Consider the following 22,303-nt stretch of genomic DNA (forward strand, 5'->3'; position numbering starts at 1 on the left):
TTCGGGAAAGTGGCGTTCGGACAGTCTACTAATCACATCAGATCGAATGGTTTCTGGTGGGCCGTTGGGGTATATAAGGGCAGTGATGATTTCCTCCTGGTATCCAAGGAAGGATTTGGGGCTTGCAGTGGATTTATGATAAATAACATAGCTGTTATATATGGCCAAATTGAACAAATATATTGAAACTTTTTTATACCACTGGTATGTTCTTCTCATGGCAAGATAGGGTTCGAGCATCTGGTCGTTGAAGTCGACACCCCCCATATACTTGTTGTATTCAAAGATGCATGTGGGCTTTTGGATTACCCCATTCCTCCTGGTTATCTCCACGACGGTGTTATTGTGGATTGATGAAAGCACGTAGACGTCCCTTCTGTCCCTCCACTTCACAGCCAGAATTTCCTCATTCCTCAAGCTCGCCATTTCCCCTCTTCTTAGCTTTTTGTTCACGAGGCTTTGAGGAAAGCCCTTCCGGTTCTTCCTTATGGTGCCACATGCTGGAGTCTTCTGTCTGTGAAGATTTCAGAACAGGGGCAGACTAGAATAAAAATTGTCCACATATAGATGGTAGCCTTTTTCCAGGAGTGGGTTTATGAGTTCCCAAACGACTTTCCCACTTGATCCGATATATTCTGGGCAATTAGGGGGATGTAGCTGGGTGTCCTTCCCTTCGTATACCATGAAGGCATAGGTATATCCTGTAGCTCGGTCGCATAATTTATACATTTTCACCCCATAGCGGGCCCTTTTGGTGGGAATAAATTGTTTTATGCCCAATCTGCCACTAAATTTGACCAGGGACTCATCCACACATATGTGCTGGTCTGGGGTAAATAACTGGGGGAAGATATCAGAAAAATATTTTAGTAGTGGGCGAATTTTATATAGCTTGTCAAAATGTGGGTCATTTCGGGGAGGGCACTGGGTATTGTCATTGTAGTGTAGGAATCTCATAATCATGAGATACCTGGTTCTGGGCATTACAGAGGAAAAGATGGGCATGTGGTGGATGGGGAGGGTAGACCAATAGGAACGTAATACATTTTTTTTGGTTAGTCCCATACAGAATGTGAGGCCCAAAAAAATTCTAAACTCCTCCACTGTTAGGGCTCTCCATTCGTAGGGACGGGCATAATAGGACGTTGGGTTACTTCCTATGTATTGTTGGGCATATAGATTGCACTGGGCCACAATCGATGCAAGCATGTCCTCAGTAAAAATAAGGTTGAAAAAATCTAATGGTGAAAAATTTTCCGTATCCACCTGGACTCCTGGCTGGGCAGTAAAAGGGGGAATGATAGCTTCTCCTGAATTGGGTGGCAGCCATAAGGGGTTCTCAAGGGAGTAGGGAAGGCTGGCATGGGACCTAACCCTTTGGGCCTGAGGTGACACCCCACTGGTACGTGGACTTTGTCGAGGTACTGCGGTGCTGGTGGATGGCACTGCGGTGCTGGTGGATGGCATTGCGGTGATAGTGGATGGCATTGTGGTGATAGTGGATGGCATTGCGGTGCTGGTGGATGGCACTGCATCCTCACCAGTACGTCTTTGTCTGGCGGGCGGACTCTCATCCTCCTCTGAGGCTGTCAGTGTACCACTGCTGAGGACAGGCTTGTAGTCCACGTCAGACTCAGAATCTGAATAGAAATCTGAAGCGGAGAGCTCCCCGTTGCTCTCGTCGGCCGCAAGAATATTATATGCCTCCTCGGCTGAATATACTCTTTGTGACATAGTGATGAAAAATGGCAGATATGTGGCACTGATGACACGTGACACTGGCAGATTGCACTGGTGATAGATGGCACTGATACGTGACACTGATGTGGTAGGTGACACTGGTGACACTGATGACACTGATGTGGCAGGTGACAGACAGGTGGCACTGACGACAGATGGCACTGACAGATTGCACTGATACGTGGCACTGATACGTGGCAGGTGACACTGACAGGTGGCACTGATGTGACAGGTGGCACTGATGTGACAGGTGGCACTGATGTGGCAGGTGACACTGACAGGTGGCACTGATGTGGCAGGTGACACTGATGTGGTAGGTGACACTGGTGACACTGATGACACTGATGTGGCAGGTGACAGACAGGTGGCACTGATGACAGATGGCACTGACAGATTGCACTGATACGTGGCACTGATACGTGGCACTGATACGTGGCAGGTGACACTGACAGGTGGCACTGATGTGGCAGGTGACACTGATGTGGCAGGTGACACTGACAGGTGACACTGATGTGGCAGGTGACACTGACAGGTGGCACTGATGTGGCAGGTGACACTGACAGGTGGCACTGACGTGGCAGGTGACACTGACAGGTGGCACTGACGTGGCAGGTGACACTGACAGGTGGCACTAACGACAGATGGCACTGACAGATGGCACTGATGACAGATGGAAGCACTGTGGCACTGATGTGGCACTGTATGGGCACTGTATGGGCACTGTAGGGTGTTTCACTAAAGGCTTGGCACTCACAGTTATCACAGATCGCTCTCTCTCCTCACACGGTCTCTGTGTGAGGAGAGAAAGCCGGCAATGAGAGATGATCTCATATGTTTACATTTGAGATCATCTCTCATTGGAAGCTCGGATCGCGCTGTAAACGGCCGCTGTGATTGGCCGTTTACGGCGATCCGTGACTGGCTGTGTCCAAGGGACACGGCCAGAGCAGAATTTCCCCGATGCGCGCTCCCGGGAGCGCGCATTGCGGAAGTGAACAGGAGGATGTCCAGGGACGCCCTCCCGGCAATTGGAGTCCGCGCTGTAGCCGTCTTTCGGCTATAGCACGGACGCCTAGTGCACAAAAAACACACATTTATTGTTCAATAAAGATTTATTGGGAGCTTCAAAAGATTTTTTAGGATATTTGTGATTTATAAAATTATGTCGGTACTTTGACGTAGAATACTGCGGATAGCTGCCATAATCCTGGTATATTCTTAAATGGCAGACAGTCCTCTTTCTGATAAAAGTTGTCTCCGTGGCAGTTTCAACGCAAGATCTCTGGAGCCATCGGTAGAGGCGGAATCGATCGGGTCCTCTCCCCTGTGAGACATGGACCCGAGTGAGGGAAAGATGGTCCCTGCTCCATAACATTGGATAATGCAAGCGACGTCAAAACTTTTTTTTCAATTGCATTTACGTGTAAATATGAGATCTGAGGTCTGTTTGACCCCAGATCTCACATTTAGGAGGCGCTGTCATGCTTTTTTCTATTACAAGGGATGTTTACATTCCTTGAAATAGGAATAAAAGTGACCCAAAAATTATTTTTTAAAAGGACAGTGTAAAAATAAGAAGTAAAATAAATAATAATAAAATATTTTTTTAATGTGCCCTGTCCCACCGAGCTCGTGTGCAGAAGCGAACGCATACATAAGTCGCGCCAGCATACGAAAACAGTGTTCAAACCATACATGTGAGGTATTGCTGTGATCATTAGAGCAAGAGCAATAATTTTAGTACTAGATCTCCTCTGTAACGCAAAACTGGTAACCTGTAGAATTTTTTAAGCGTTGCCTATGGAGATTTTGAAGGGTCTAAGTTTGTCGCCATTCCACAAGCGGGTGCAATTTTGAATCATGACATGTTGGGTATCAGTTTACTCGGCATAAATGTGACATAAAGTATTGCCACGACCACCATTTTATTCTCCAGGGTGTCTGAAAAAATATATAATGTTTGGGGATTCTAAGTAATTTTCTAGCAAAAAAAAAAAATGTAACTTTATTATTTAACTATTTTAAACACCAAGTTTGAAAAATAGGCTTGGTCCTTAAGTGGTTAAACTTTTTTTTTTCTAGTCATGTGACTGGCACAGTGCCAATCAGGGCTTCTCAGACACAGACTCATACTGTGGAGAACATACATCATCAGAGTAATGGAGGCCTCTCCCAAGGATCTTTCCCTGCAGATGCCAAAGAACAAAGAAAGATCATGTGACCATCACAAACAAACAAGGGCAACGCACTTCACAAACAAACAAACATTTGATTGTTTGTTTGTGATGTGTGTTGCCCTTCCGTGTGCACCTTGCTTGAAATTCTATGGATTGGGGTGATTGCCACTTGTCATGTGACCACATAACAGTGCTGCAGAAATAAGGTACTTCAAGGATTTAAAAAAAAAAAAAAATACAGTGGCATGATATAGATGATTTATGGAAATTAATTATTGCAATAAGCACTTTTCTGACTTTCAGAGTGTAAGTATTGGCATTGTGAAGTTGATCCTTGATTTAATAGCTAGACAGTCCCTGACCTGGAACATTGATAAAGGATGGCAGACTTTCCAGACTTCACTGGCTGCTTGCCTATTCCAGGTCAGGAACACACAGGGGGTCATTTACTATAGCGCCGCAGCACTAATTAGCGCTAATTGCTGCAAACTAGTGCTAATTAGCGCTAATCATACTAATTAGTGCTAAAACGGTATTCACTATAGCGCTGGTGAGAAAATACTCCCAAAATCGAATTTACTAGAGTTCCCTGAAACCAAATAACTCCCAAACCCTTAGCCTTAGGCTTACACCGCATCGAATTCGCAGGACATTTTGAAATACATTCATATGAATGCATCTGGTTCACATATGTGTGTTGCATTCGCACTGCGCATTGCACAAAAAACGTGTGCATTTTCTGGGCATTGTGGTGCGAATTACAAGCCCATTATCTTCTATGGGAACGCATCTGATTCGCAGATGCATTGCGTTCTGAACATGGATTTTCTCCTTCTCCTCACTACACCTCCCCCTCTCCCCCCCATCTTCCTGCTCACTGATCCACAGCTAAAATACACAGGAACCTCTGAACAACTGATTTTTATCTTCCCAGTGAAACCTGAGCTTCAATTCGCACCGTACATGTGTGAACCCAGGCTAACACTGCTAAAACCTGGAGTAGTGCACCTGGAAATTTGGTTTAGAGGATGATATAGCTGCCTAAATAGTACTGAAATATGCGGTATATTGTGTGTGTATTGTTCCTGTCTGACCATCCAAACATGGTTTGGGAGCATGTGCTGACCTTTTACTCTTTGATCTCATTGCCTAATCATGTACACAGAAATGCAGCTTCCAGCAGAACATGGTCACCATTGTATGTATGTGTGTGAATTTGTGGGGTGGTGGCGGGCGTTATATTTAGAACATGTGGCTTTTTTATTACTATTTTGGAATGCTTTGTAAGAATAATGACTGTTAAGTATGTTTTTATATAATCTTGCAGATAAAAAAGCCACTCTAAGGTTTAGACAAATTTTAGATTGTAAGCTCCTATGAGCAGGGCCCTTAAAACCCAATTTCTAAGGCCCCTTTCACACTGGGGCGGGGGCGGCGTCGGTGGTAAAGCGCCGCTATTGTAAGCTTTACCGTTGGTATGTGGCCGCTAGCGGGGCAGTTTTACCCCCGCTAGCGGCCAAGAAAGGGTTGAAAACCACCGTAAAGCACCTCTTCAGAGGCGCTTTGCCGGCGGTATAGCCGCGCTGTCCCATTGATTTTAATGGGCAGGAGCGGTAAAGGAGCGGTATACACTCCGCTCCTTCACCGCTGCGAAGATGCTGCTAGCAGGACTTTTTTTTACCGTCCTGCTAGCGCACCGCTCCAGTGTGAAAGCCCTCGGGGCTTTCACACTGGAATCAAAGCAGCAGCACTTTCGGGTCGGATTGCAGGCGCTATTATTAGCGCAATAGCGCCTGCAAACCGCCTCAGTGTGAAAGGACCCTAACTGTTTTGCTAAATGTAGCACCATATATCCTGTTGAAATTTTTTTGAAGCTAGAAATGAATGTACAGGATTTTGTTTCTGCTGGCAAAATAAAAGTACATCATTGAGCTTGTTTGTTGTGTGTTTGTTTTGTTTTTTTGTTTCTTTCTTCTATTTAATTAGTTTTGGGGGTGGTGGCTTTGTGGAAGTTTAAGATCTTACATATCTTAGGCTTATTTTACACTGGGGGCACTTTACAGGAGCTATAGCGCTAAAAATAGTGCGTGCATAGTGCCTGTAAAGAGCCTCTCCTCTCACTCCGGTGGGAACTGGCCTTGACCCTAGGATTACACATTACACCTATGAATTTTTTAGTGAGTTTTGCAGTTTTCAGAAACACTCTACAGTCCATTTAACATAAATTCCTATTGTACTAGTTCACATGCATGTGTTGCGTTTGTTAGGATATCATTTTTTTTTATTAATCAGACATAAGATACATGGGACATAACGTTACAATAGTAGTTGGTCATAGAGATATTGTCAGTTTTTTGGCTTGAGTAGATTTCTCAAACAAATGCGGTTTCATACAATGGGATTAGATACCATTGTTGTATGACAGTTTGAACAGGCTATTGTCTCTATAGCTACAGTACACAAGTAAGAGATTTACTTGTTTGAGGTTTTTTTCAGCTCTCAAACTGAAAGAATGACTGTTAGATTACTGGAAGGTGTTTGCTTCATTAGACAATGGGTACGTAGATACAGTTTTCAACAGTCATTGTCTACACAGCTATAGTAAACAGGTATGTTTTCTGTTGTTTGGTAACTATGGTAAACAGCCTGGCACATAAAAGGGGGATTCAGGCATAAGGTAGGGACACACACACCATCATGCTGTAACATCAGAAGCCACTCATGATAGAAGAACAGTGATAGATAGATAGATAGATATATATAGATAGATATACTTTATTGTCATTGTATACATAAAAAAATTTTTTTTCGGATATCCTTTACAGCAGCAATAAAACATTTCTCAAGAAAACCACACATACATACTCCTAGCACATGCCCACATATTTATTTAAATATATCAAGATATAAAATGTTATTTAAAAATAAATAAATAAAAGAATGTTAAAATTCTACATAAAATTCCTAAATTCAGTGCCTGATGCTCCCGAAAAATCGTTGCCAATGGAGATCACGAACATACAGTAACAGAAGATAAGTAACCCTAAGTGTATTTGCACTAATATAGACCATAGACTGTTCAGTTTGCTAGGCATTTTGCTTGTTAAAGATATCTGTCAGTCTTGTATTGTATTCCTAATATTGTAATAGTTTTGTATGTACGGCATCTTTGTATAGTAAAAGGACATTTACACACTGCAGAAATCTCAGCTTCCTTGCTTATACCACAGAGTAACCTTGCTAGATAGACGCAAGCAAAACATTTGGGGGCTCGTGATGCGATCTGTGCTATAGTTCAATTGAAGCAAACCTGTTTTTTTTTTTTTCTGTAGTGTGTTGTGTAGCTTGTGCTAGGTAAAATGCTGCGTAAGCTGTTTAGGAAAAGCAAGGCTACAGAGGGTTCTGGTGGCCAGAAGGAAGTGTGCAGCTTACCTATCTGGGCCAGAGACAATGAGTGGGAGCCTCTTGCTAAAGAATTTGTTAAGTACGCTTCTCCCTTGAAGCTGACTTGGGGTATTAAAGTCTCAGATCATTTTGTAGATTTTAGCCTTAAGGGGTTGGATTTAAGTAAAAAAGAGAAGAGGACAGTGTCCACTGTGGGCTGGTATTTCCTTAATGCTATTTACACCGAATCACAGAAAATGAGAAGGCAGAGGCAGAAGTTAAGGTATTAAAAGACCATCTAGCAGTTGCTTCAGAGTGTGTGCGTTCAACTGCTATTCGGGCTGATGATTTACAAGAGCGGTGTGCAGCCCTCATGACCACATCAATTAATGCCTTAAGGAAAAGGAAGGGCCGTAAACCTGTTAGTAAAGCCAGGGTACCTGCTATTATCACATCCCAAAATTGGGATTGTGAGGACGTGCTCTCCTCAAATGATAGTGAGGATGAGGAGATAGAGTTTGATATTTTGCATGATGATCTGCTAGTGCGAAAGAAAAAGTATGCCAGACCTCTCATTACTAAGTATAGGAAATGGCAACATGATAGAGAGGATATGGCAGATGGGGAGGTGCATTATCACAACCCCAGAGATGTTGAATTTGAAGAAGTATGGGAGTTTACACAAACTGAACTCCATGAGCTGGCAAAACAATACAAACAAAGGTCTGGGGAGCCCTTATTGACCTGGCTCCTATGCTTATGGGATGAAGCGGCGGACAGTGTTGTTTTGTCATGTAAGGAGGCAGTGACTATGGGAGTGTTAATCCATGATCCACAATTGCGTCAGGCAATGCGAAAAGCCCAAGAGTATAGCGTTCACTTTTCACTGTTAGACCTCGTGAGAGATGGAATAGTCCAAGTATACGCTAGTCCTACTGACCTGGAAAATACCTACTCATGGAGAGCAATAGGAGAGGGTATTTCAAGGTTACGTGAGATGGGTTGTATGACTGGATTAAATAAGTTTCCAGAATGGATGGGTCCAGATATGGAACCCTTTACATCTGCTCTGTGCTCTAAGCTGATGAAGTCTGCGCCATTAAATCTCAGGGCTCCATTATTGTCCTTGTTGGGAGGACTGGGATTAAACAGCAAAACTCATGAAGCCACAACCCTTTTAAGCCAGCTGGGGGATCTAGAGGAGACTAAAATAAAACCTGTCAGGGCAGTAGATAAGGTCAAGGCCAGACAGGAAGAATACAAGCAGAAAAGAACAGAGAAGAAAGGGAATGGGGTAGGGAAGACAGGAGGTGAAGAGAAAACCAGGCTAGTTATTTCTAGGAAACAAATGTGGGTGGACCTATTAATGATGCTTAAAGTAAAAAAAAAGTGAAATATTCCTTTAAATATCGTACCTGGGGGGTGTCTATATTATTCCTGTAAAGTGACACGTGTTTCCTGTGTTTAGAACAGTCTCTGCACAAAATGTAATTTTTAAAGGGAAAAAAGTCATTTAAAACTGCTTGCGGCTTTAATGTAATGTCGGGTCCTGGCAATATGGATGAAAATCAGTGAAACAAAAAGCATGGGTACCCCCCAGTCCATTACCAGGCCCTTTGGGTCTTGTATGGATATTAAGGGGAACCCCGCACCTAAATTAAAAAAAGAAAAGGCCTGGGGCCACCAGGCCCTATATACTCTGAACAGCAGTATACAGGCGGTGCAAACAAGACAGGGACTGTAGGTTTGTTGTTAAGTAGAATCTGTTTGTAATTTTGAACTGGTACATTTTTAACGTATTTAGCTCCAGCCAAAAAATCTATTTTAAGCTTTTTGGAAAACATAGGGAAGGGTTATCACCCCTGTGACATTTGTTTTGCTGTCTGTGCTCCTCTTCAGAATATTTCACCTCATTTTTTGTCCCAATGACAAGTGTTTTTTGAAAATTTGTTTTTTTTTGTGAAACCAGGATTGGTGATAAAACATCAGTGGAAAGGAGAAAAGTTTTTCCCATATTAACTCTTACGGGAGAGAATTTCCCTTCCTAGGGGTAGATTTCATCTCACTTCCTGTTGTCTCCTTCCGATTGCAAGTAGGAGTCGTTTGTAAGTTGGATGTTTGAAAGTAGGGGCCTGCCCTATATACTCAGCAGAAATTTGGGCCTTAGGTGTTGTTGTGGCCACAACACTGTGAGCCCTCACAGGGCCCTGCTGTGAAATATTAGATCAAGAATTGTAATTACATGCCCCTGTTAAACAGGGGCTGAAAAATTGGGCCTTAGGCACTGGTGCTGGTGCCACAACACTGCAACCCCTCACAGATACTCTAGTTGGAACGCTTTAACGAGCCCTGCTGCAAAGTATTGCATCAAAAATTGTAATTACACGCCCCTGTTAAACAGGGGCTGAAAAATTGTGCCTTAGGCACTGGTGGTGGCGCCCAGAACCAAAAATGTTCTTACAAGCTATCAGCGTGATGATTGAGGAGGAAGAGGATAATTACTCAGGGATAGTCACTCAGCATCAGTATAGGCAGTCTTTGAAGGGATCTGAGATTTCAAAAAAAATTATTCGGTTACATCAGCATCAGGTGCTTGATAGCTGGTGGTGATCCAAGACTGATTAATTTTTATGAAGGCCAGTCGATCGACCGAGTCGGTGGACAGACGCACCCTGTGATCGGTTACAAAGCCTCCAGCAGCACTGAATGTGCGTTCCAAAAGAACGCTGAATGCAGGACAAGCCAGTAGCTCAATTGCATACTGTGCAAGCTCTGACCAGTAACCCAGAGGATTTTCGGTTTGAAATGTGTCCAAGTCAGATCTTTCCCCTAGGTATTCCTGCACCATGTAAAACAGACGCTGGCGATGGTTGCTGGAACTGATCATACCTTGGGGCTGCGGACCAAAAAATTGTCTGAACGCATCGGTCAGACAGCCACCTTCTCCACCGCTCCTTCTTTGACTGACCAAAGCCTCAGCAACACGTTGTCCAGAAATAGGAGTTTGTAACCTCCCAGTCTCTGGGAACGCATTGCACAGACCTTTCTGCAAGCCCTCCCGAAGATGTTTCATCCTCTGCTCCCTCTGCGATGGCAAGATAAGGTCCGCAACCTTACCCTTGTAACGTGGATCAAGGAGGGTTGCCAGCCAGTATTGGTCCTTCTCCTTGATACCACGAATATGAGGATCCTTACGCAGGCTTTGCAGGATCAGGGAGACCATGCAGCGTAGGTTTGCTGAGGCATTTGGTCCGGAGTCCTCTGGGTCACTAAGGACGACATGGTCCGCAGCCACCTCCTCCCAGCCACGTACAAGTCCATGTGTTTCTTGGGACTGATCCCTTAAAGACTGCTGCTGATGCTGAGTGCCAGGCTCCACCTCCATACTGACACAATCCTCCTCCTCCTCCTCGTCCTCTTCCTGTGTGATCGGTGGGCACGCAGGAACACTGGATAAAAGGGGCCTTGAGAGCTAAGGAAGTCCTCCTCTTCCTGCCTCTGTTCTGCCTCAAGTGCCCTGTCCATTATTCCACGCAGCGTGTGCTCCAACAGGTGGACAAGGGGGACAATGTCACTGATGCATGCACTGTCACTGCTCACCATCCTCGTGGCCTCCTCAAATGGTGACAGGACAGTGTATGCATCCCTCATCATGGCCCACTGGCGTAGGGAAAAAAAACAAGCTCCCCTGACCCTGTCCAGGTGCCATAGTTGCACAGGTACTCATTGATGGCCATCTGCTGCGTGTGCAGCTGCTGCAGCATGGCCAATGTTGATTTCCACCTGGTGGGCATGTCACAGATTAGGCGGTTCTTGGGCAGGTTAAACTCCTTTTGGAGGTCTGCCAGCCGAGCACTGGCATTATATGACCAGCGGGAATGCACACAGACTTCCCTGGCCTGCCTCAGGACATTCTGTAAGCCCGGGTACCTGCCCAAGAACTGCTGCACCACTAAGTTAAGGACATGAGCCAAACAGGGCACATGGGTTATTTGTCCCTGTCGGAGGGCAGAGAGGAGGTTGGTGCCATTGTCGCAAACCACCATTTCTGCCTTAAGTTGGCATGGCGTCAACCACCTCTGAACCTGCCCCTGCAGAGTTGACAGAACCTCTGCCCCAGTGTGGCTCCTGTCACCCAAGCACACCAGCTCAAGCACCGCATGGCATCTTTTGGCCTGCATACTTGCATAGCCCCTTGAACGGCTACGGAGCAAAGATGGTTCCGAGGACAAAGCACAGGAAGAGGCCATGGAGGAAGAAGAAGAGGAGGGGGTGGAGGAGAGAGGTGTGTCACAATCATTAGTAGTGGCATTTTGGAGTCTTGGTGGTGGAACAACCTCCAACACTACTGCACCTTGTCCTGCATCCTTCCCAGCTGCCAGCAGAGTCACCCAATGCGCGGTGAAACTTAGGTAACGTACCTGTCCATGCCTGCTGGACCATGAGTCAGCGGTAATATGCACCTTACTACTGACCGCCCTGTCCAGCGAGGCATGGACATTGCCTTCCACATGCCAGTAGAGAGCCGGAATCACCTTCCGTGAGAAAAAGTTGCATTTGGGTACCTGCCACTGAGGATCCGCACATTCCACAAACTCACGGAAGGGGGCAGAGTCTACCAACTGAAAAGGCAGCAGTTGAAGTGCTAGAAATTTCGACAAGCTAGCATTCAACCGCTGGGCATGTGGATGGCTGGGAGCGAACTTCTTTTGGCGGTGCAGCAGCTGGGGCAGGGAAATTTGCCTGGTACAATCTGACGTTGGTGTACGGAAAGCAGATTGCCCACAAGTACTCGGCTGTGACACACCTAATTCTATACCTTCATTCCTCTCAGTGCAGGTCTCAGAGAGGACTGAAGGTATAGTGCGGTTGGAGATCTCAGCTGATGAGGAGCAAGGAGAGGTCCTCTTTGTTCTTTGGTGTGGGTCTATTAGATACGCTTGCCAATGAACTGCATGGCAGGTCAACATATGTCTGGTCAAGCATGTGGTGCCCAAGCGGGAGATGTTTTGGCCACATGAGATACGCTTGAGACATATGTTGCAAATAGCAGCAGTGCAATCTGATGCACTCGTCTCAAAAAAGGCCCACACCAAAGAACTTTTTGAATAACGTGCAGAGACTGCAGCGCCCTGCACATGTGGAGCTTTGGGGTGTGATGCAGTCAGTGTTCTGCCCTTAGGTTGGCCCCTGGAGGGAATCCTGCCTCGTTGGTGATGTGCCACCTCCTCCTCCTCTCTCCTATCAGGCACTAGGGATGAGCTTCGAGTTCGAGTCGAACTCATGTTCAACTCGAACATTGGCTGTTCGCAAGTTCGCCGAACAGCGAACAATTTGGGGTGTTCGCGGGAAATTCAAATGCCGCGGAACACCCTTTAAAAGTCTATGGGAGAAATCAAAAGTGCTAATTTTAAAGGCTAATATGCAAGTTATTGTCATAAAAAGTGTTTGGGGACCTGGGTCCTGCCCCAGGGGACATGGATGTGGATGTGGAAGATGAGGACGGCTTGGTCATCCACTCGACCAAGTCTTCCACATGTTGCTGCTCAACATGACCAGCTGCCGAAAAAAAGGCCAAGCGTGTCCCACAGCCACGTGCTGATGCGGATGCACCGTCTCCACGACCAGCACTGTTGCCTCTAGACACAGAGCCTGCTTACCCTCTTTAATTGGCTTTTGACTGTCTGCCTCTCCTTGTTGGCCTTCCAGACATACTAATATATATATATATATATATATATATATATATATATATATATATATATATATAATGTACTGATACTGCAGCTAGCAAAATCAACTGCCTGCCTGTAGTATGAGAACACCACCAATACTGTGCAGAGCTCGCCAAAAAATAACTTGCAGCTTATTTAGCTGCCTGCGATAGTGATAGTATCAGGAAAACACCACCAACCTTCTACAGATAGCTGAACACTGTGCAGAGGTCTCACTACACTAACTTGTAGCTTTAGCTGAACACTGTGCAGAGGTCTCACTACACTAACTTGTAGTTTTAGCTGAACACTGGGAGCAGGACACTCTACACTAACTTGTAGCTTTAGCTGAACACTGTGAGCAGGACGCACTACACTAACTTGTAGCTTTAGCTGAACACTGTGCAGAGGTCGCACTACACTAACTTGTAGTTTTAGCTGAACACTGAGCAGGACGCACTACACTAACTTGTAGCTTTAGCTGAACACTGTGCAGAGGTCGCACTACACTAACTTGTAGTTTTAGCTGAACACTGTGAGCAGGATGCACTACACTAACTTGTAGCTTTAGCTGAACACTGTGCAGAGGTCTCACTACACTAACTTGTAGTTTTAGCAGAACACTGTGAGCAGGACGCACTACACTAACTTGTAGCTTTAGCTGAACACTGTGCAGAGGTGTCACTATACTAACTTGTAGTTTTAGCTGAACACTGTGCAGAGGTCGCACTACACTAACTTGTAGCTTTAGCTGAACACTGTGCAGAGGTCACACTACACTAACTTGTAGCTTTAGCTGAACACTGTGCAGAGGTGTCACTATACTAACTTGTAGTTTTAGCTGAACACTGTGCAGAGGTCACACTACACTAACTTGTAGCTTTAGCTGAACACTGTGCAGAGGTCACAATAAACTAACTTGTAGCTTTAGCTGAACTCTGTGAGGAGGAGGCACTACACTAACTTGTAGCTTTAGCTGAACACTTTGCAGAGGTCTCACTACACTAACTTGTAGTTTTAGCTGAACACTGTGAGCAGGACACACTACACTAACTTGTAGGTTTAGCTGAACACTGTGCAGAGGTCTCACTACACTAACTTGTAGTTTTAGCTGAACACTGTGAGCAGGATGCACTACACTAACTTGTAGCTTTATCTAAACACTGTGAGCAGGACGCACTACACTAACTTGTAGCTTTTGCTGAACACTGTGAGCAGGACGCACTACACTAATTTGTAGCTTTAGCTGAACACTGTGCAGAGGTCTCACTACACTAGCTTGTAGTTTTAGCTGAACACTGTGAGCAGGACACACAGCACTAACTTGTAGCTTTAGCTGAACACTGTGGGCAGGACGCACGACACTAACTTGTAGCTTTAGCTGAACACTGTGCAGAGGTTGCACTACACTAACTTGTAGTTTTCACTGAACACTGTGAGGAGGACACACTACACCAACTTGTAGCTTTAGCTGAACACTGTGAGGAGAACGCACTACACTAACTTGTAGCTTTAGCTGAACACAGTGCAGAAGTCGCACTACACTAACTTGTAGTTTTAGCTGAACACTGTGAGCAGGACGCACTACACTAACTTGTAGATTTAGCTGAACACTGTGCAGAGGTCTCACTACACTAACTTGTAGCTATAGCTGAACACTGTGCAGAGGTCACACTACACTAACTTGCAGTTTTAGCTGAACACTGTGAGCAGGACGCACTACACTAACTTGTAGCTTTAGCTGAACACTGTGCAGAGGTCTCACTACACTAACTTGTAGTTTTAGCTGAACACTGTGAGCACAACGCACTACACTAACTTGTAGCTTTAGCTGAACACTGTGCAGAGGTCGCACCACACTAACTTGTAGTTTTAGCTGAACACTGTGAGGAGGACGCACTACCCTAACTTGTAGCTTTAGCTGAACACTGTGCAGAGGGCACACTGAACTAACTTGTAGCTTTAGATGAACACTGTGTGGAGGACGCACTACACTAACTTGTAGCTTTAGCTGAACACTGTGTAGAGGTCTCACTACACTAACTTGTAGTTTTAGCTGAACACTGTGCAGAGGTTGCACTACACTAACTTTAGTTTTAGCTAAACACTGTGAGGAGGACGCACTACACTAACTTGTAGCTTTAGCTGAACACTGTGCAGAGGTCGCACTACACTAACTTGTAGTTTTCGCTGAACACTGTGAGGAGGACACACTACACCAACTTGTAGCTTTAGCTGAACACTGTGAGGAGGACACACTACACTAACTTGTAGCTTTAGCTGAACACTGTGCAGAGGTCTCACTACACTAACTTGTAGTTTTAGCTAAACACTGTGAGGAAGACACATTACACTAACTTGTAGCTTTAGCTGAACACTGTGCAGAGGTCGCCCTCCACTAACTTGTAGTTTTAGCTGAACATTGTGAGGAGGACGCACTACCCTAACTTGTAGGTTTAGCTGAACACTGTGCAAAGGTCACACTAAACTAACTTGTAGCTTTAGCTGAACACTGTGAGGAGGACGCACTACCCTAACTTGTAGCTTTAGCTGGACACTGTGCACTACACTAACTTGTATAACTGAACACTGTGCAGAGGTCACACTAAACTAACTTGTAGCTTTAACTGAACACTGTGAGAAGGACGCACTACACTAACTGTAAATAGTGTAGCTGCCTGACTGTGTTACTAATAGGATCAAAAGAACACCAGCAATTTTCTTCAGGTAGCTGTAAATACTGTAACAAGACAAGCCTGCCTGTCAGTAGGAAGATAACAGGAACGGATCTAACATGGGTTCGACTCGAACGCGAAGCTCATCCCTAGACATGATAGAGACTGTAATAGGGAACTGTACAGTGTGTGGAGAAGTGTGACAATGGCCATTGCAAAAGTACTCCACCGGGTCAATTAAGAGGGATGAGAGGTCTGAAGAGATTTGGCAGATCGACTTCATTGGTCCCCTGCCCGGGGAAACAATGGACTGAGATATTGTTGCACTGCAGTGGACACCTATTCAGGACTTATGCTTGTACATCCTTGCAAACGTGCAGATAAAGCTGCAGAGCTTCAACTGCTCCAGAAACTTGTCGTTGCTTATGGTTGTCCCAAACAAGTCCAAAGTGATAACGGATCGCACTTCACCGGATCAACAGTACAGCAGTTGACCAAAGATTCTGGAGTGTACTGGTTGTGCCACATCCCATACCATCCACAGGCAGCTGGTTTGATTGAAAGATACAACGGGCTATTGAAGGACCAGATACGCAAACTTACACCCACACATACACTAAGGGGGTGGGATCGGGTCCTCACACAGGCAGTCATGTTGTGAAATTCTAGGCCAACAGCCAAAAGCACACCATATGAGAGGATGGTAGGGGCTAGGGCACAGATTCCACAGCTGGAGTGCAGAGTTCAGTATTTATGTAAGGTTCCTGAAAGAACAGGGCTTAACAGATACTGTGTTATTGCTTCCCATGACATAGAAACCAAGAGTGATGTATCTGAATCTGAAGCCTATCTAGGAATGAGAGGGAATCTGGCAGGAAGGTTTGAAGTTACATTTGCATTGAAAGATGAGCTTCAAGACAGTGGCTGGGACTCTGACTGGTTAGTGGATATTTCTCAGCAAGAGTGGAAAGTGAGGCTACATAACAGCAAACCTTCCAAAATAAACAGCAGTGATCTTCTGGGAAATATCTGTATATTTCCTCTCCTCCCTATTGATGTCCTTTGGGAGGGTGAGAAGTGGGTACAGGCAGGGAGCAAAGTGTTGGTCAGATATCCAGGCAAGAAGCCACTTAGAGGAGAGATTTTAGCTGAAGGGCCTGGATCTACTGTTTATGTATTATTAGAAGGAACAGATAATCCGCTTTGTTTTCCACTCTGCAGGCTGACTCTGATTTGATCCATAGGACATGATGGAAAGAATAACGAAAGATCGCAAGAGCTGAGGAGAGCAAGGCCTTTGATGTTTTACAAGCCTGGACTTGTTTCTGAAGAACCTTAGAATGGACTTTCTAATGAACTTTTAAAGACTGAAACACCTTCTCAATGACAGAAATATGGGAGGTGTTGCATTCAAGAAAAATGAATGTTTAAAATGAGTTTTCATAGTAATGAAGAGATTTTCTGTATGGAGTCTGAAAGGAAAAAAAAATCTAGGGCGAAATGTGTTGCATTTGTTACAATATGATTTTTTTAAATTAATCAGACATAAGATGGTCCATACCAGACCCTTATCCAAGCACGCAACCTGGCAGGCTGCAGGGAAAGGGAGGATGAGAGAGCGCCCCCCCTCCTCCTAAACTGTACCAGGCCACATGCCCTCAACATGGGGAGGGTGCTTTGGGGTCCCCCCCATAACACCTTGTCCCCATGTTGATGGGGATAAGAGCCTCATCCCCACAACCCTTGCCCGGTGGTTGTGGGGGTCTGTGGGCGGGGGGCTTATCGGAATCTGGAAGCCCCCTTTAATAATGGGGCCCCCAGATCCCGTCCCCCTATGTGAATGGGTATCAGGTACATTGTACCCCTACCCATTGACCAAAAAAAGCAGTGAATTGTGACAAAAAAACATTAGCCGGTTTTGACAAATCCTTTATTGTAAAATAGTGGTCTTCTCCCCTAAGCCGTGTCTCCCACTGTCATCTTCTCCTAGTGCTGCCTCTCTTGTCGCCATCTTTCCCACCACCGCCTACTTCTCCCGCTGCCGTGTTTTTCCTCATCGCCGTGTTCTTCCTCTCCCGCCATCTTCATCATTTGTGTTGTCCCTGCTGTCTGGCATCTCTTACACAGCCATGGGGCGTGACCATCCGTTCACGTCACACGGAAAGCCGACCCCTTTTTTCCAGAACATACAGGGACGGCTCTGTGAGTCACGTCAACGAATGGTCATGCCCCATGGCTGTGTAAGAGACGCCAGACAGCAGGGACAACACAACGGAGGAAGACAGCGGGGAAGGAAGAACACAGCAGCGGGAGAAGTAGGCGGTGGCGGGAGAGACAGCACCAGGAGAAGATGATGGCGGGAGACACAGCCAGGGGGAGAAGACCACTCAGAGCTATTTTACAATAAAGGAATTGTCAAAAACCGGGTATTGTTTTTGTCACATTTCACTGCTTTTTTTTGGTGAATGGGTAGGGGTACAATGTACCCGATACCCATTCACATGGGAGGGCAGATCTGGGGGTCCCTTATTAAAGGGGACTACCAGATTCTCATAAGCCCCCTGCCTGCAGACCCCCACAACCACCAGGCAAAGGTTGTGGAGATGAAGCCCTTGTCCCCATCAACATGGGGACAAGGTGTTTTGGGGGGACCCCAAAGCACCCTCCCCATGTTGATAGCATGTGGCCTGGTACGGTTCAGGAGGGGGGCGCTCTCTCACCCCCCTCTTTTCCTGCGACCTGCCAGGTTGCGTGCTTGGATAAGGGTCTGGTATGGATTTTGGGGGGACCCCCACGCCGTTTTATTTTTCAAATTTTGGCGAAAGGTTCCCCTTAATATCCATACCAGATCTGAAGGGCCTGATGTGGATTTTGGGGGGACCCCCACACAATTTTCTTTTAAATGTGAGGTTCCCCTCAAAATCCACAGCAGACCTGAAGGGCCTGGTATGTATTTTGGGGGGACCCCCACGCAATTTTTATTTATTTTGATGCAAGGTTCCTCTTAATATTCATACCAAACCCAAAGGACCTTGGGTAGGACTCAGGTCCTCATACACTTGTAGCAATAACTCACGGTGGAGCTGCTGGTTTAAAGCTGGCTGTTACCGTCACCTCTGTTACCTCTATTTCACCAGAACCGGGTCTAGGGTCCCGTTGAGCTTAATACCAGACAGTATAGGAATCAGTCACTTGAGTATCTTTTCCAATGCTTTAATAAAGAGTAACTGAAGGAAGTAGCAGGAAAGAGGTAGAAGAAGAATTGCAGGGAAGTTCAAATACCTTTTCTTGATATAGAATTAAAAATTGGAATCTTGTAGATGAATGTACTTTCTTTTTAGAGTTGAATCTTTGCCCGCCCAGATAGGTTTCTCTCACTAACCTAGCAGCCGGTACACAGCATGAACAAAAGTCTCTGCCACAGACTTGAATGGAATAGAAACCCGTACGATCCTCTGCCACAGGATGTAATGGTTTACGATGGATAGCAAACACAGCACTAGAACCTTTAAGCCAACCCGGCAGTACTATGCGGTAGGTAGGGATGAGCTTCGTGTTCGAGTCGAACCCATGTTCGACTCAAACATCGGCTGTTCGCCGAATTGCGAATGATATGGGCCGTTCGCGCCAAATTCGTGTGGCGCGTCACGTCCCATAATTCACTGCGGCATCGCAGTGCATTGCTGGCTGATGATTGGCCAAGCATGCACTATGACCCGCATGTTTGGCCAATCACAGCATCGTCGGTAGAGAGAGCTGTCATTGGCCAAAGCCAGGGTGGCTTTGGCCAATTATGGCTCAGGGGGTTTAGAACACACCCCACACTATATAAGGCCACCTGCACGGCGGCCCTGTGTAGTGTGTGTTCCGGCATTGAGATACATAGACAGAGAGACAGTGTCATTTAATTTGAGTTAGCAAGATTAGGCAGGACAATCGGTGAGTTAGCTGCACTTACAGTGTATTGTGTATATATATGCATCCCAGGTGTTGTATATATATTTAGCTAGATCCGTTCCTGTTATCTTCCTACTGATAGGCAGGCTTGTCTTGTTACAGTATTTACAGCTACCTGAAGAAAATTGCTGGTGTTCTTTTGATCCTATTAGTACCACAGTCAGGCAGCTAGACTATTTACAGTTAGTGTAGTGCGTCCTGCTCAGTGTTCAGCTAAAACTACAAGTTAGTGTAGTGAGACCTCTGCACCGTGTTCATCTAAAGCTACAAGTTAGTGTAGTGCGTCCTGCTCAGTGTTCAGCTAAAACTACAAGTTAGTGTAGTGAGACCTATGCACAGTGTTCAGTTAAACCTACAAGTTATTTTTTTGCGAGCTCTGCACAGTGTTCATCTAAAGCTACAAGTTAGTGTAGTGTGTCCTGCTCACAGTGTTCAGCTAAAACTACAAGTTAGTGTAGTGAGACCTCTGCACAGTGTTCATCTAAAGCTACAAGATAGTGTAGTGCGTCCTGCTCACAGTGTTCAGCTAAAACTACAAGTTAGTGTAGTGAGACCTCTGCACCGTGTTCATCTAAAGCTACAAGTTAGTGTAGTGCGTCCTGCTCACAGTGTTCAGCTAAAACTACAAGTTAGTGTAGTGAGACCTCTGCACCGTGTTCATCTAAAGCTACAAGTTAGTGTAGTGAGTCCTGTTTACAGTGTTCAGCTAAAACTACAAGTTAGTGTGGTGCGTAATCCTCACAGTGTTCAGCTAAACCTACTAGGTTTTTTTTGCGAGCTCTGCACAGTGTTCATCTAAAGCTACAAGTTAGTGTAGTGTGTCCTGCTCACAGTGTTCAGCTAAAACTACAAGTTAGTGTAGTGAGACCTCTGCACAGTGTTCATCTAAAGCTACAAGATAGTGTAGTGCGTCCTGCTCACAGTGTTCAGCTAAAACTACAAGTTAGTGTAGTGAGACCTCTGCACCGTGTTCATCTAAAGCTACAAGTTAGTGTAGTGAGTCCTGTTTACAGTGTTCAGCTAAAACTACAAGTTAGTGTGGTGCGTAATCCTCACAGTGTTCAGCTAAACCTACTAGGTTTTTTTTGCAAGTTCTGCACAGTGTTCATCTAAAGCTACAAGTTAGTGTAGTGCGTCCTGCTCACAGTGTTCAGCTAAAACTACAGGTTAGTGTAGTGAGACCTCTGCACCGTGTTCATCTAAAGCTACAAGTTAGTGTAGTGAGTCCTGCTCACAGTGTTCAGCTAAAAACTACAAGTTAGTGTGGTGCATCCTCCTCACAGTGTTCAGCTAAACCTACAAGTTATTTTTTTGCGAGCTCTGCACAGTGTTCATCTAAAGCTACAAGTTAGTGTAGTGCGTCCTGCTCACAGTGTTCAGCTAAAACTACAATGTAGTGTAGTGAGACCTCTGCACCGTGTTCATCTAAAGCTACAAGTTAGTGTAGTGCGTCCTGCTCACAGTGTTCCGCTAAAACTACAAGTTAGTGTAGTGAGACCTATGCACAGTGTTCATCTAAAGCTACAAGATAGTGTAGTGCGTCCTGCTCACAGTGTCCAGCTAAAACTACAAGTTAGTGTAGTGAGACCTCTGCACCGTGTTCATCTAAAGCTACAAGTTAGTGTAGTGCGTCCTGCTCACAGTGTTCAGCTAAAACTACAAGTTAGTCTGGTGCATCCTCCTCACAGTGTTCAGCTAAACCTACAAGTTATTTTTTTGCGAGCTCTGCACAGTGTTCAGCTAAAGCTACCTGTAGAAGGTTGGTGGTGTTTTCCTGATCCTATCACTACCGCAGGTGGCTAAATAAGCTGCAAGTTATTTTTTGGCGAGCTCTGCACTGTGTTCACCTAAAGCTACCTGTAGAAGGTTGGTGGGGTTTTCCTGATCCTATCACTACCGCAGGCAGCTAAAAAAGCTACAAGTTAGTTTTTTGTGAGCTCTGCACAGTGTTCAGCTAAAGCTACCTGTAGAAGGTTGGTGGTATTCTCATACTACAAGCAGGCAGTTGATTTTGCTAGCTGCAGTATCAATATATATATATATATATATATATATATATATATATATATATATATATATATACCAGCTTAGTGCAGCTACAGGCCATTAGTATGTCTGGAAGGCCAAGAAGGAGAGGCAGACAGTCACAAGCCAATAAAAGAGGGCAAGCAGGCTCTGTGTCTAGTGCTGGTCGTGGAGACGGTGCATCCTCATCAGCACGTGGCCGTGGGACACGCTTGGCCTTTTTTTCGGCAGCTGGCCGTTTTGAGCCGCAACATGTGGAAGACTTGGTCGAGTGGATGAACAAGCCGTCCTCATCCTCTTCATCCTCTCTCACCCATGCTCAGGGTACTTTGTCTGGCAAAGCAGCGGCCTCTTCCCTCGGCTCAATGTCATCAGTGACTCCTTCCCTAGCCCCACCATGTCCTCCTGAGGAGTCCCTCGAACTGTTTGACCACAGTGTTGGGTACATGCTCCAGGAGGATGCCCAGCGTTTGGAAGGCTCTGATGATGATACTGAGCTCGATGAAGGCAGTAACGTGAGCACGGACAGAGGGGGTGCCCAAGAAGGACAGCAATCTGGCAGTCATGCTCCCCCTGCTGCAGCATACTGCCAGGTTTGCTCCAGTGATGAGGAGGGAGGGGATGATGAGGT

This window comes from Aquarana catesbeiana, linkage group LG01 (genome assembly GCF_042186555.1).
Source record: "Aquarana catesbeiana isolate 2022-GZ linkage group LG01, ASM4218655v1, whole genome shotgun sequence".
NCBI lineage: Eukaryota > Metazoa > Chordata > Amphibia > Anura > Ranidae > Aquarana > Aquarana catesbeiana.